The following is a 13,106-nucleotide window of genomic DNA, read 5'->3' as shown; positions in this document are numbered from 1 at the left end:
CATACCCCACCAGTGTGGAATATTTGTTATAGTGGACAAGCCTTTATCGGCACATCATTACCCATAGTTCACAGTTTACAGGACAGTTCACTCTTGGCGCTGTATATCCTGCGGATTTGGACAAATGTCTAAGGACACATATCCACCATTATAGTATCATACAGAGTACCTTGCTGCCCTAAAAACCTGCTGTGCTCTGCCATTTTACCCCTCCCCTGCCCCACGACCATGGCAGCCACTGATCCTTTTACTATTTCTGTAGTTTTGCTTTTTGTGGAATGTCACATAGTTGGTCATACATTATACAGCCTTTTCAGATTGGCTTCTTTCACTGAGTGATATACATTTAAAGTTCCACTATGAAAAAAAATAAATAAAGTTCTACTATGTCTTCTCATAGTTTGTAGCTCATTTCTTTTTAGTGCTAAATAATATTCCATTGTCTGGATGTACCGTTGTTTATTTATCCCATTCACCTACTGAAGGATATCTTGGTTGCTTCCAAGATTTGGTAATTATGAATAAAGCTGCTCTAAGCATCTGTGTGCAGGTTTTTATGTGGACATGAGTTTTAAATTTGGGTAAATACCAAGGAGTACAATTGCTGGATCATATGGTAAGAGTATATTAAGTTTTTTAAGTAACTGCTACAGTGTCTTCCAAAGTAGCCGTATCATTTTGTCTTCCCACCAGCAATGAATGAGACATCCTGTTGCTCCACATCTTCATCAACATTTGGTGTTGTTGGAGTTTTGGATGTTGGTCATTCTAATAGGTGTTAGTGATACCTTATTGTTTCAATTTGCAATTCCCTAATGACAAATAATGCTGAGCATCTCTTCATATACTTACTTGCCATCTCTATATCTTTGGTGAGTTGTCTGTTCAGATCTTTTCCCTGTTTTTATTGGGTTGTTCATTTATTTAATGTTGAATTTTAAGTGTTCTCTATATTTCTTGGATAACAGGCCTTTATCAGATGTGTCTTTTACAAGTATTTTTTCCCATTCTGCAGCTTGTCTTCTCATTCTCCTCATGCAGCAGCTTTTAAAACAGATTCCTAGGCCCTTATCCAGATGAACTTTCTCCAGGATTCAACCAGGAACCCAGAACTATAAAGAAGTTCCACAAGGAACCTATGCAGGAAGTCCGTGGGCTAACACTGGGAACCATGGAAGGTGGTGATGGGGAGGCGTAGGTGGGGATGCAGGAGATTAACTGAAAGGTAGACCAGGGCCAGATGAGGAAGTAAAATTTGAATGCCATGCTAAGGAGGGTGGCTTTCAAGTCCCTTCTTTTTATCATAAAGTCCAATAAACATTTGAGGCTAAATCTTATAGACAGTGGTTTCCTGAGGGGAAAAATTGTTTTAGGAAGAACACTCTGGTGATAGCATGTAGGAAGTTGATATTGGGGATATTGGTGGCATTAGAGCAATTAGGAAATCATCAAAATATTCATATTCCAGGTGACTGGTGGTAAGTCCCTCAGCTGGGCTGGGGCAATGATGGAGAAATAAATTCCATCCAATTCAATTTGATAAGTATTTCTTTAATGTTTTCAGGACTAAGCACTTTATCAAGGTTCTAAGGATTCTAAGATGAAGTAGTTATCGTCCCCATCCTTAAAGAACTCACAATTGAGATTCATCAAAAAAAATAATTGAGAATAGAGAGAACTGGTATGTGGACAGTGTTACGGACTGAACTGAATTATGTCCTCCCCTAAGTTCACACAGTTAGAGCTTCAACTGTGGTGAAGCTCTAACTCCCAGTGTGACTGTATTTGGAGATAGGGGCTTTAAGGAGGTAACACAAGTCCTAAGAAGGGGTTCTCTAATCCAATACGAATGGTGTGCTTATAAGAAGAGAAAGACATCAGAAATCTCTCTCTCCCTCTGGTGCACACAGAGGAAGGCCATGTAAGGACATAGCAAGAAGGTGCCATCTGTACGCCAGGAAGAGAGGTCTCACCAGGAACCAATCCTGCTGGTACCTTGATCTTGGACTCCCAGTCTCCAGAACTATGGAAAAATAAGTGTTGTTTGGGCCGCTGGCCCTGTGGTACTTTGTTATGGTGGCCTGAGCAGATGCATACAGATAAGCTTAAATTTTATTCACAGGCTGATAATGACAGGACTCAGGCCATTGATTATACATATCCACAGCTCATAGGAGACAATCTGGGCTGGTGTGAATTGCTTATCCTAAAGACGAATCACGTGCAGACAAGAGTGAGAAAAAGGCCCAGAACCATACCGTAGGAACTCCGGTGTTTGTGATGGCTGGATGGGTAGGGACTCCTGTTTGGTCATAATGTTGATGTGTTAGTGACTTACATGACATGTGTGCCCCGCTCCATCCTCTTCTTCATCCTCAGAAGGGTGATTTGGGAGAGACTGTAGAGTATGTAAAGTGAATTCTACAGATTTAATTTCCACTCTGTCCCTTCTCTGCTCGCTGACAGAGCCAACATTTAGATATGGAACTCCTGGAATTTGACATATTGGCAATTCATGTGTTCAGTAGATATTTACTAGCTTGTGTTTGTCTGTTGGATTCTTATATTATTATCGTTTAATGCTTTATATAGTGGTGCTCTGCCTTCTTCAACTAGAATGAAAGCTCCTTGAGGACAGGAACTGTAACTTGAATTTCTTTGCTTCTGCTCTTTCTCCTTAGCTTGTGCACACAGCTGAGCTTCCTTCCAGTGGGTACAGGACAAATATTTGCTTTGAATGATTTTGGAGGGATGGTTACATTTAGGTAATCATTTTTTAAGCTTTTGCAAATTACAAATGTAGTTAAAGCAAGTACATTTATTTTAAATTACAATGTGCAGTTTAAGGCATCAAAAGGGTATTAGTAGAAATCACGGTACTTTAAAAGTCTCCAAAAATTAACAGCTCATGGCAATAGATCTCCTGTATCAAGAAAGAGTTGGGCACAGAACTAGATCTCAGAAAATGAGGGGTGTGACAAGTGTGAATCAGTGATGCATGGCTGTTGCCTGCAGTACTATTTATGGCTCACTGACACCTCTCTGATGGGGTTAAGTATTTACATTCAGCCTGATTCTCCCCTCTGACTCTACAGGCTACAGCAACTCACTGTGAGCCCTGAGAAAGAGAGAAAGCCTTCCCTCCAGGGGCCCCGGGCCGGGCGGGGGCAAATGGATCTCCCCTCCCCCTCCCATATCTGAAGAGGGCTTCCCTCTGAGAGTTTATGGCAGCCTGACCTCCAGCCTCTGGGTTGGAGAATCTGGCTGCTTCTGTACTACATAAAAAGGGCAAGTGCATTCATTATTATTATATTATTATACAATGTATAATATATAATAGCGATTATGCTGTCAGCAGCCAGAGTCTCTGACCACAGATCAGAGGCTGGGGTGACATAAATCCACCTAGTGAAGTCTTTGGAGGTTCTACGTGAAGGTGAGAGGATTCAACTCCATCCATAAAGGGGGCTCTGGGTGAAGACTTTCTTCCACAAGCAACTTTGGAGGTTGAATTTGGGGAGGGACTGGGAAGACCTGGACAAGCAGTATTTAGTGTATCTGGGACATGAGGCAGAACAGGTCTCAACTGCCTCTTCCGAGCCATGGAACGCTAATAGCTCTCGTCCTTGCCCACGATGGAGGCAGATGAGGAGTGACCCAGAGGCCTGCAAAGACTGATGGGGCAGCCTTCAACTTCTTGGGTCAGATTCTTTACTGAAAACCTGGCCTGCTTGGGTTTCACTTTCTGCTTCCCTTGCTTACATCACTGTCTTTGTCTAGGCTTTATCCAGGCCCCCTGCCTGCTCTGGGGTCAGAGGATCAATCGCTGCCTGACTGTGGCTGAACCAGCTCCTCTAAGGGCAGCAAGGAGCAAATGTCAAGGGGGCCCCTTTATGCAGAGGGCCATGTGCTAAGTCCTGCATCTGTAGGTGGCTGGGTGCCTACGCCTGGCACTTAGTAGGACTGTAATCTTTGCGGAATGAAAGAAAGCACATACACGTATGACCATAAATCCTTGCACTGGCCTTCTTAGAGGGCCGCGCGCCAATTCGGATTTCTTCCTTGAAGTGGATGGAAGCCACCCTAGCAGGCCCAGGCTGAAACAGCCCAGCTGGTCGCTCCCTTTATATTACACCACCCGGACCCCCAGAACTCCGGTACTTTTTAGAATGAAAATAGCAGTGGCTTAGAATAGGCTTGCCAGGCATTTGCAAAGAGGTGATTTACTGACAAAGCCTCTACACCCTTTTATCTCTCCCTCTGCCCCACCCCATTACAGTCTCCCCCTCGGTGAGCCGAACGCCCCGGGAAGCCCACAGCAGAAAAAGCTCTTGAGAATAGGAATAACTAACCAGAGTGTCATCCGAGCACCTTTTCTGGGGCCAGGGTAATGAGAATTATTCAAATGCAATCATAAAAATGAGGCCATCAGGCAGGAATAGGGTGGGGGGTGGGGGGAAGGAGTGGTGGTGGAGGGGAGGCTCCCTCCTCGCCAGCTCTAAGTTTCCTGATTTCGGGGGAGTTGTCTCGGGGTGCACGGAAAGCCCCTCCGCCTCCCAGCCGCGGAGCCCAGGAGGCCGTGTCTGCGGAGGGCGCGGGGCGGGGTGGGGGTGGGGGTGGGGGTGGGGGTGGGGGGCGCGGCCCGGTTCCGAGGGGGCCTCGGCGCGCCCGGGTCAGCGGCGGGCTCGCCGTCCGCGGCCGCCTCCGCAGCGCCGCTCCGCCTCCCGCCGGCAGGAGCGGGCCCGCGCCGCCGTCTCCGGGAAGCCTCCAGCAGAGGGAGACACTCCAGCTGCGGCGCGGGCCTGGGAGCGCCGGGCCGGAGTGGGTGGGGGCGCGGGGGGTGGGGAGCGAGCGGGAGTGGGGCGAGGGGAGGTGTGTGAGGAGGGGGGGCTCCGGGGGGCGGGTCCCTGTGCCGCTGACGTCCCGAGCAGTGCTGGGAAGTATAGGCTGTGTTGTCACGCCGGTGTCAGTCTGATGAAGATTGGCATCAGGTAAGCTGTCATTCATTTCCATGTCAGAGACGCTTTTGCAGGCGGCGGCGGCGGCGCGGCGGCGGCTGCTGCTGCTGCGGGCGGCTGCCTCAGAGCGCGTGTGTTTTATTCCAGTCCCCAAGCCAGAGTATTATTCATTGCGACAGGGCAAGGAGGAGAGAGGGAGAGAGGGAGGCAGCAGGGAGGAGAGAGGGAGGCAGCAGGGAGGAGGGAGGCAGCGAGCAGAGAGGGACGGCGGGAGCGTGCAGAGAAGCTGGGGAAGCGCCGGGAGAGCGCGGAGCGGAGCAGCGCGAGCGGCGCCGAGGCCCGGGAAGGAGGCGGCCGGAGCGGCGCGGCCCGCCCGAGCCCCGGCCCGAGCCCCGGCCCGGCCCGCGCGCAGCCCCGCCGCCGCCCCCGCCGCCCCCGCCGCCCCCGCCGCCGCCGCCGCCGCCGCCGCCGCCTCGCCTCGCCTCGCCTCGCCTCGCCCCGCTTGGGCCCGCGGCCGGGCGCGCATTGTCCGCGGCCCGAGACGCCGTAGCGCGCGGGCGGGGAGAGCCGGGGGGCCCGGGAGTAGGGACCGGCGCGGGCCGGAGCCCGGGTGCAGCCGCCGGGGCCGGGCCGGGCGGCCCGCGGGCGCGGTGGGAACCGGGGGCCGGCCCCGGGCGCGCTCTGGGCCGGCGCTCGCTCGGCGCCCCCGGCCCGGAGCTGCCTGCGGGCGGCCGGAGCGCAGGAGCCGCGGCCGCGTCCCTCCCCGCGCGGGGAGCCGGGCCGAGCGGGCTGTGCGGGCGGGCCGGTGGGGACGGGGCTGGGGGCCTCGCCCCAGGACCAGCGGCTCCGCGGGGTCTGCGGCGAGGTCGGGGAGGCGCCGGGGCCCAGGGCGAGGTCGGGGAGGAGGGAGCCCTCCTGGCTCGAGAACTGGGACGCGAGTTCGCAAAAGGGGGGACGGGAAGCGCCCAAGAGCCGGGCGCTGAGGGGCTGGAGCGGAGTCCCGAGTCGGCCGCGCAAAGTTTGCGTTTCTTTGGGGTTGGGCGAGCGGGGCTGTGCGGACTCCCGAGCCCGGGGCGGCGACGAGGGAAGCGGGCGGTCCTTCGGGGCTCGGGGCGAGGGAGCCGAGGTTCCCGAGCGCCGGGGACCGGGCTGGGAACGGCGGGGGGCGGGGGGCGCTGGGGCGCAGCAGCCCGGACTCAGGGCCACGCCGGACTTCGGGTGGCAGGAGTCAGGCTGTGCAGAAGCGGGACTGAAGGGCTGCTGAGTCTACACCCCGGCCCGAGCAGCGGGCTCAGGTCGGAGCTGGGGGCCCGAGCTTGCACCTGAGGCTGCACCCGGCGCGACGGGTGGCGTCCCTAGTATTTTGCCCTGGGATCGAGGCCATCGGAATTTGGGGAGGGTCGCGCGAGCGGGTCCCCTCGCTCCGTGGGTGGAAAGGCGTGTAGGCAGGCGATGAAAGTAGTTGCCCCGGGGCCGTGGCAGGCGAGCCCCGAAGGTCTGCTGCTGCTCCCGGGGAGCGGGTCTGGAGCCGAGGACCTGAGGCGCGCAGGACCCGGTCCCGGGAGAAGGATTCGGGGAAGCGGACAAATCGAAGGGACGTTCCGGGTGGAAGCGGCCGGGCAGCGCCGCAGGGCTCGGAGTGGGTCGGAGGACCGAGCCTGGCGGCTCCGCGGGCTCCGGAAGGCCCTCGGGGGGCCGCGGGCGCAGCGCGGCGGGCGGTGCGGGCGGCGCGGGCGGCGCGGCGGTGCGGGCGGTGCGGGAGGCCCGGGAGGCCCGCAGGGACCGCGGCCTGCGCGGGGGCCCGGCTGCGAGCTGCCGCATCGCGCGGGGAGGCCGGGCTGCGGCCGGGACAGGAAGGGCTCCGAGTCCGCCGTCCCGCCGAGCCGCCGGCCCTCCACCCGCGGGCGCTGCCGGGGAGCCCGCCCGCCGGCCGCCCGTGTGTCCAGCCTGCGAAACGGGGGCGCTCTGGGTCCTCTACCCTCACCCCACTTGGTCTCGGGACTTCGCCAGCGTGTTGACTTTTCGGATTCCGAGTGCTCTCCAGCGGGTGGGAGCCAAAAGCTTCACATTTGAGGCAGATCTGGGTGACCCTCCGCTCCCCAAAGCCGAGCAAATGATGGTGTTCAAACATCTATTACGCAAAGCCCTAGCCCCTAGCCCTCTGGCTCGCCCTGCCCTGCCATCCGGCCCCCCAGGGGCCTCGGGGTCTTAGGGAAAGGGAAGGGGGCCTCCTGCCTCTGCACTCGCGATCTCCCACTCGAGCTGCACCTCGCAACCGCATTTTCCCCTCCCACGGCTCAGGCCTAGCTCGTTGGTGGGAGAGAAGTCCCGACCCGGGTGGGAGGTTATTATCCCTCTGGCCAGCCAGGGAAGCAAAGCGTGTAAGGGGCTGGACGAGAGGAAGACTTGAAATTTCTTTCTTTCTTTCTTTTTTTTTTTTTTTTGCAATCCGGAGCCCACGGTCCCGGCCCTCCGCAGCCCCGGCCCCCCTCGCTCGGGCCGCCGGACCGCGCTTCCGGGACTCAGAAGACGCGCGACCCACGAGTGGCCGCAGCAGCCTCGGGCCTCTGGACTGCCCGGCGGCGGCCAAGCTCCAAGGCTGTTTTTCTGCAGGCTTGGAATTCGAGAGCTCTCCCGCCGGGAGCGGGAGGGCGGGAGGGAGCCGTGACCCCACGGAGACTCCCCAGTCACCGCCTCCCCTTTGTGAGCGCGAAAGGCATGAAAGCCCAGAGAAAGAGAAGCTGCTCCGAATAAGGGGCAGGGGGTTACTGGAGGGAGATGGGCCCGGCCACCGCTCACAGTAAAATGCCTCGTGCAAATTGCACTGAAGTGTACCCAACTTGAGACTGGCTGTTTTATGATCCTTTCTGGGAGTTTACTGCTCCATGCTTTTAAGTCTATAGATTGCTTTAAGTTAATGAAAGTGCTGCTTTCAAAAGGGGCTTTTATTGTGCGGCAGTGGCAAAGCCTGTACCTCCCCTTTACTCTTCCAAAATGGGCCTGTTTAAAAAGAGGGAGCCTCCTGGAGTTCCCACATGGACAGAGCCTGGGGGAGGATGCCATGTGACAATGAGGATTAATAAAAAAAAAAAAAAATCAATGTCCAAGTAATTCAGAAAGACGAGTTTACTTCTTTTCCTGTCCAGTGTGTCACCTGTGCCTTCTGAAACTGCCTTTTGGACTTGCACTGAGTCAGACTTGGAGTGCTGCGGGATACCTCCCCCTTACCCCCTGTCTCAACACTGCTTTATGTAGGCCTGACCCTGTTCAATTAAACTCAAACTGGATTTCAGGATTTCAACCGGCTGCCAATTCAAACTGCAACTAAAATATTTACTTGGAGCCTGGGGGGAGGGGCTTTGCCCTGCATTTAGTAAGACAGATGTGTTAAAATGTCAGGGAGAAAGGCTGGGAACCTTGAGAAGAAACATGGAAGGCTATTTTTCAGCGCTTTCCTCTTTTTCAATCTATTTGGCACAAAAGGTGAGAGGACAAGGTTTTTGACTAGGTCCTAACACAGAAACTGCAGTGGGGCTGGGCTGTGGCTTTGACCGCATGTCATAACCATTTAAACTGTGGTTAGTTGTTCAAAGCCCAAAGCTTCTCCAAGCTGGGTTTCATTAACTCTACACCAGTTGCCTGGAAGTTCAGTAGCAATAAATTGTATAAACACATTTGAAGTAAGTTAGTGATGAAATAAGGAGAATTACTGTCTTGTGAGTGGAGAATCTTGAATTCATGGAGTTTTAACTTAACTGGAAACATACCTCCTCTCCCTCAGCCTTGATGTTTATGGGTGCACCAGAGTGTGTGTTAAATTTCTGTCTGCCATGTCCATCTTCAAGCCTGGGACTGTAACTCATTAGGGACCAAGGCATGCCTAGAAAGCAAAAAGACTGGGTTTTAAAGGGGGCTCTATTAGCCTGGTTCAGAAACCAAACCAAACCCATCAACCTGACTTCCTTACCCTGGGTGAATGCAACATAAACAGCAGCAGAGCAGGCCAAATTAGATTTTTAAATGTTAGCGGCTTAATAATACTGTGTTGTTAGCAATTGAATTTGTTTTTATTAAAGAAACAACCTATAAAATTTATAGGCTTCCAACATGTTGCAAGATTTCCTTGTTATTTATTTAGTACCCCCCCCCCGAAATTCTATCTCCAATTTCAGACTTTTGTTCCTGATTTATTTAATTTAGAGCACATTTTCTAAATTAGTTCAAGGAAGGTGAGAAATGCTGTTATAAGTTTTCCTTTTTCCTATGCTGTGTGGCATAAGGACTGTGATGCTGTAAGATATATATAAATGTGTGATGCAATTGCTGGAGGTGACGGCATGTGAAGCCAAGTGTCTGGATCAAACAAAATGCAGATCAGAGTATGGAGAGGGCGAAGTGATGCCGCGGAGGAAAAGCAGAGGAAGTTATACGGAAAATGAAATCATCGAGAGCCACCGTCAGCCTTGGTTCTAGCCAACACACCATGCTTTGTATAAAACACTTCACATGCGATCTGTGACTTATTGAAGATTGAATTATATTGAGAAGCAGAATTTAGAGGGAGTAGCTGCCCTGGCTGGGTTCTGGCCAGGCTGCATGGCCAGGCTTGTTGCGATGGGGATCTGCTAATTTAATTAAATCTAATACCTGGTGGGAAAGAGAGGAAGGAGATAATCAGGGTTGGCAGGTCAACATGCTGAGCTAGTGTTTAAGCTGAAATTTGGGGGCCTGGCAGTTTTATGCTCTGTTACTGTCTGGCAACATGACTCCAGCGGGTCACCCAGCTTCCGGATCTCTGTTTCTTCATCTGTAAAGTGGAATGCATCTCACGGATTCCTCATTAGGCTACAAGAGGGGCAAATCTTGCACGACTCCCTGACTCCCACGTTGGGCGCGCTCTAAATAATAAAGGAAACGAAGAGAGGCTTCTGAGCAGCAGAGTGACATTCTTCTCTGTGTTTTCTTTCCTTGCCCAATCCAGAGCCTTTCCCCCACAACTCTCAGGAGTTCTGAGACTCGGGCAAAGGGGCTGATCGCCTGCCTTTCTTTACATCCTAGAATTTGAAAACGCCTGCTGTGATTCCACAATCCACCTGCACTTTATCAGGAGGGGAAGTTAAGTTGAGGGGGACCAGCATGCTTCTCCCGGGTGGTGCTACCTGGAAGAGCTTTCAGGCATCAGATAAACACAGAATCTGATTTATCAGAAACTCAGCCCCGTTCCCCTTTGTGCCAGCGGAAAGAAGAGGCCTGAGCCTGGACTGGTGTGTGACATCTGGTCGGGCTGGCGGGGGATGGGCGCTGGTCTGGAGCTAGCCGCAGCTTGAACCTCACTTAGCAGTCTCCATGCTGGCAGATCAAAGCAGATGCTGGGCCAGAGAGCCCAAGAAGTTACACCCAGCACTTATACAAAAGTGTATCCGCACTTGGAGTCTCCTGTTTCCATGCCTGATATTTCAGTGCAAGCCCTGATACTGGAGACGTGGCTTGTGGAATGCTTGCCTTTAATCCCCCCTCATCCATAGGGACTTCTTGGGGTCATTTTTTCCTCCGCATATCCTCCTCCAGTGGTCTTGAGCAACATCTTAGTCTCTGTTCTGACTAGGGGTGAGAGGATGGAGGTAGGAGGAGCAACAGTTTTGCTAAGGGAACTCTTACGGGTTGGAAGGCACCATCCTTCTACCAGAGCTCAAGCTTTTTCTCCTTCCAGAGCCCCCAGGAGTAAGGGAGAAGCAGGCCCTCGGGCAGCTTGGGAAGAGCTCGCTGCAAATGTGTTGTCTTGAGGGGGATCTGCTGTTTGGCTTGGATGCCTCACCGCAGGCCCTGCCTGACTGGGTTTCTAATTACAAGAAGGCCATTTCTGCTAAGACCTATCTCACTAAAAACACATCCCTGTGTGTAATAAGAAACCCTAAACCAGGCAGGATATTTTAAAACTGAAGCAATGAAGATTAGATTAAGTCTCCACCAAACAGCTTCGTTCTCGTATTATTTTTGGCTGGAATGTGGAGAAAAGCAGCTGGCCCTGGGGCCTGGAGCAGGATCTTTTGAGGGTTCGGATGGGGCTAGAGTGGGTGGTGTAACTGCTAGTTTCTCTGCTTAATAGGAATGTGGCCAATTTCAGTACAGCTCAGTACAGCTCAGTACAGGCGGTGGGGGTACCCAGTGGGGGATGAGGGAGGCCCCCCTCCATTGGGAGAGGCCAGAGAGTGGCCCAGAATGAGCAGATCACAGAGCACTGAGAATGCTTTTAAATTCCCCACCTCATTAGGACCTAGTCTTTTGTGTTTCAGCTTATGCTTCCACTCCCAGTCCTATCCCATGCCTAGTAAAACCACTCAGCCTCCACGTGGCCTTTGGAGGAACTTTAATATATTGGGTACTTTTCTGGTTGGAGAGAAGGAACAGATAGTTGTCCAAAATTCCTGGAAATCGAGCCTAGGAACCTGACATCACAAGCCCTTTTTCTGTCCTGCCGGGAGAGAGGCGGCGGCATGGTCTTCATTCATTCCTTTGTTCCTCCGTCCAGCAAATATTTGTTGCATGTCTCCCGTATGTATGCCTGATACAGTTCTAGGCATTGAGGCTACAAGCAGCAAAATCAAGCAGGACGAAAACGTATGACCACGAAGTTCCTGTCTTCTTGGAGCTTGCCTGCCGTGGAGAGAGTGCAGAGTATGGGCTTAGCCTCAGATAAAACTACATTGAGAGCCTCATTTCTATTGCAAGAATTTAGACACATTGCCTAACATGTTTGATCTAGCTTTTCCACCTATAAAGAGAGAAATAAAAGTATAAAGCTCAAAGAATTGTGGAGAGAGCATCTGTAAAGTACCTAGCAGTGTGTGGCATACGGCAGAGACGCAATCAGGTTCTTTTTCCTCCCCAGGTTATTCTGGATGGGGGATCCAGTTGGTGGATTACCTACCCTCCCCCTTCCCCTTCCCCTTCCCTTTCACTTGCCCCCGGGGATTGTGGCCTGGGGCCTTTCGCAGGTGACTGGCACCATCAATGAATGTTGGACAAATAGCCAGTCACTGGCTATTTGTCAACTTCCCCTCCTGATAAAATGCAGTCACTGGTGCTGCCTGCTGCGTGCTGACCCCAGCAAGGGCTGTGGTAGAAATAGACACCCAGACCCTGTGCAGTTTGCCAGTGGACAAACTCAACCCAGAAACACGTAAGAGATGACATGCAGCTGCGCTGAGGTGCCATGAAAATGGGCACAAATCATTTTGTGGGGCTGCTGCCGAGTAATGAGGACAGAGTGGAGGTGAGCGCTCAGCAGCATCAGTACCGAGGTGGAGGTGAGCTCTGGCCAAGCAGGGCTGGAAGGGGACTCAAGACTCTCCAGGCCACAGGGCTCATAGGGATGGCTGGGGTTCCACCTGAACCAGAGTGAGGATGTCAGCCCCTTCCCAGCATGTCAGGGGGTTGAGTGGGCCACCCCTGCCTCCAGCAGTGCCACCTGGGCCTCCCTGTGTTGGCGACGGTGGGGGGTTTCTGAGAGGACTGTTCCTGTTGACTTCTCGATGCGTAGAACTGACTCAGTGCTTGAAGCAAACCAACTAATCCCATTCCTGACTATAACACGACTCTACTACCCACCATCCCTGGTCTTCCTAAGCTAAGGGAGCAGAGTTTATGGGCCACACCTGGGCCTCTCAGGGCCTAGGAAGCTGGCCCCGGTTAGAGTGGTTGGGATGGAGGAGAGGATAATGGTTTGAACTGGGAGTCACAGGGTGGTGGATTCTGCTCTAGACCCTGGCTACTGACTGGCTCTGTGGCCTTCAACAAGTGGCTGACCTCTGGGCATCAGTTTCCTCACTTATTCAATGAGGAGCTTGACCTTGCTCTCAGAGGTCCCCTTCAGCCCGAAGTTCCATGATTCTGTTTCCTACCAATTGGATTGCTTCATGACTGGGCAATGACTGAAACCACTACCACCACCAAGCAAGCTGCAAAGGCACACGCTGGGAGGGTTGGCCCCTGGGTGGTAGGATCTCAACACAGTAGAGGGAGTTGGCTTTGACTTGCCTGATGGCCCCCCTGGGGCAAATGGACGGGTCCTAGCAATAACGGTTGGCTCCATGAGGGCAGCTTTTCAGTCTGAAGACTCACTGGCTTCTTCCTCAAGGGTGACATTTG

The 13,106-nt window shown here is 53.1% G+C and overlaps 1 protein-coding gene across 12 annotated transcripts in view; it reads left to right on the top strand.

Moving 5' to 3' along the window:
- PKNOX2 (PBX/knotted 1 homeobox 2) overlaps nucleotides 1-13,106 on the top strand; it is a 310,043-nt gene that overhangs the window by 46,340 nt on the left and 250,597 nt on the right. For 5 of the 12 annotated variants that reach the window (XM_038535744.1, XM_038535751.1, XM_038535748.1 and 2 more), the window contains exon 1: nucleotides 4,862-4,991. The exons of 2 other annotated variants lie outside the window; for them this stretch is intronic. The gene's annotated coding sequence lies outside the window, so the exon portion shown is untranslated. Of the gene's footprint in view, nucleotides 1-4,859; nucleotides 4,992-13,106 lie in introns of those variants that run through there. 5 more of the 12 variants (XM_038535753.1, XM_038535755.1, XM_038535745.1 and 2 more) reach the window with 2 other exon arrangements.

The sequence above is a fragment of the Canis lupus genome, chromosome 5 (genome assembly GCF_011100685.1).
Source record: "Canis lupus familiaris isolate Mischka breed German Shepherd chromosome 5, alternate assembly UU_Cfam_GSD_1.0, whole genome shotgun sequence".
Lineage (NCBI taxonomy): Eukaryota > Metazoa > Chordata > Mammalia > Carnivora > Canidae > Canis > Canis lupus.
This window is presented reverse-complemented; position numbering and strand designations above follow the sequence as displayed.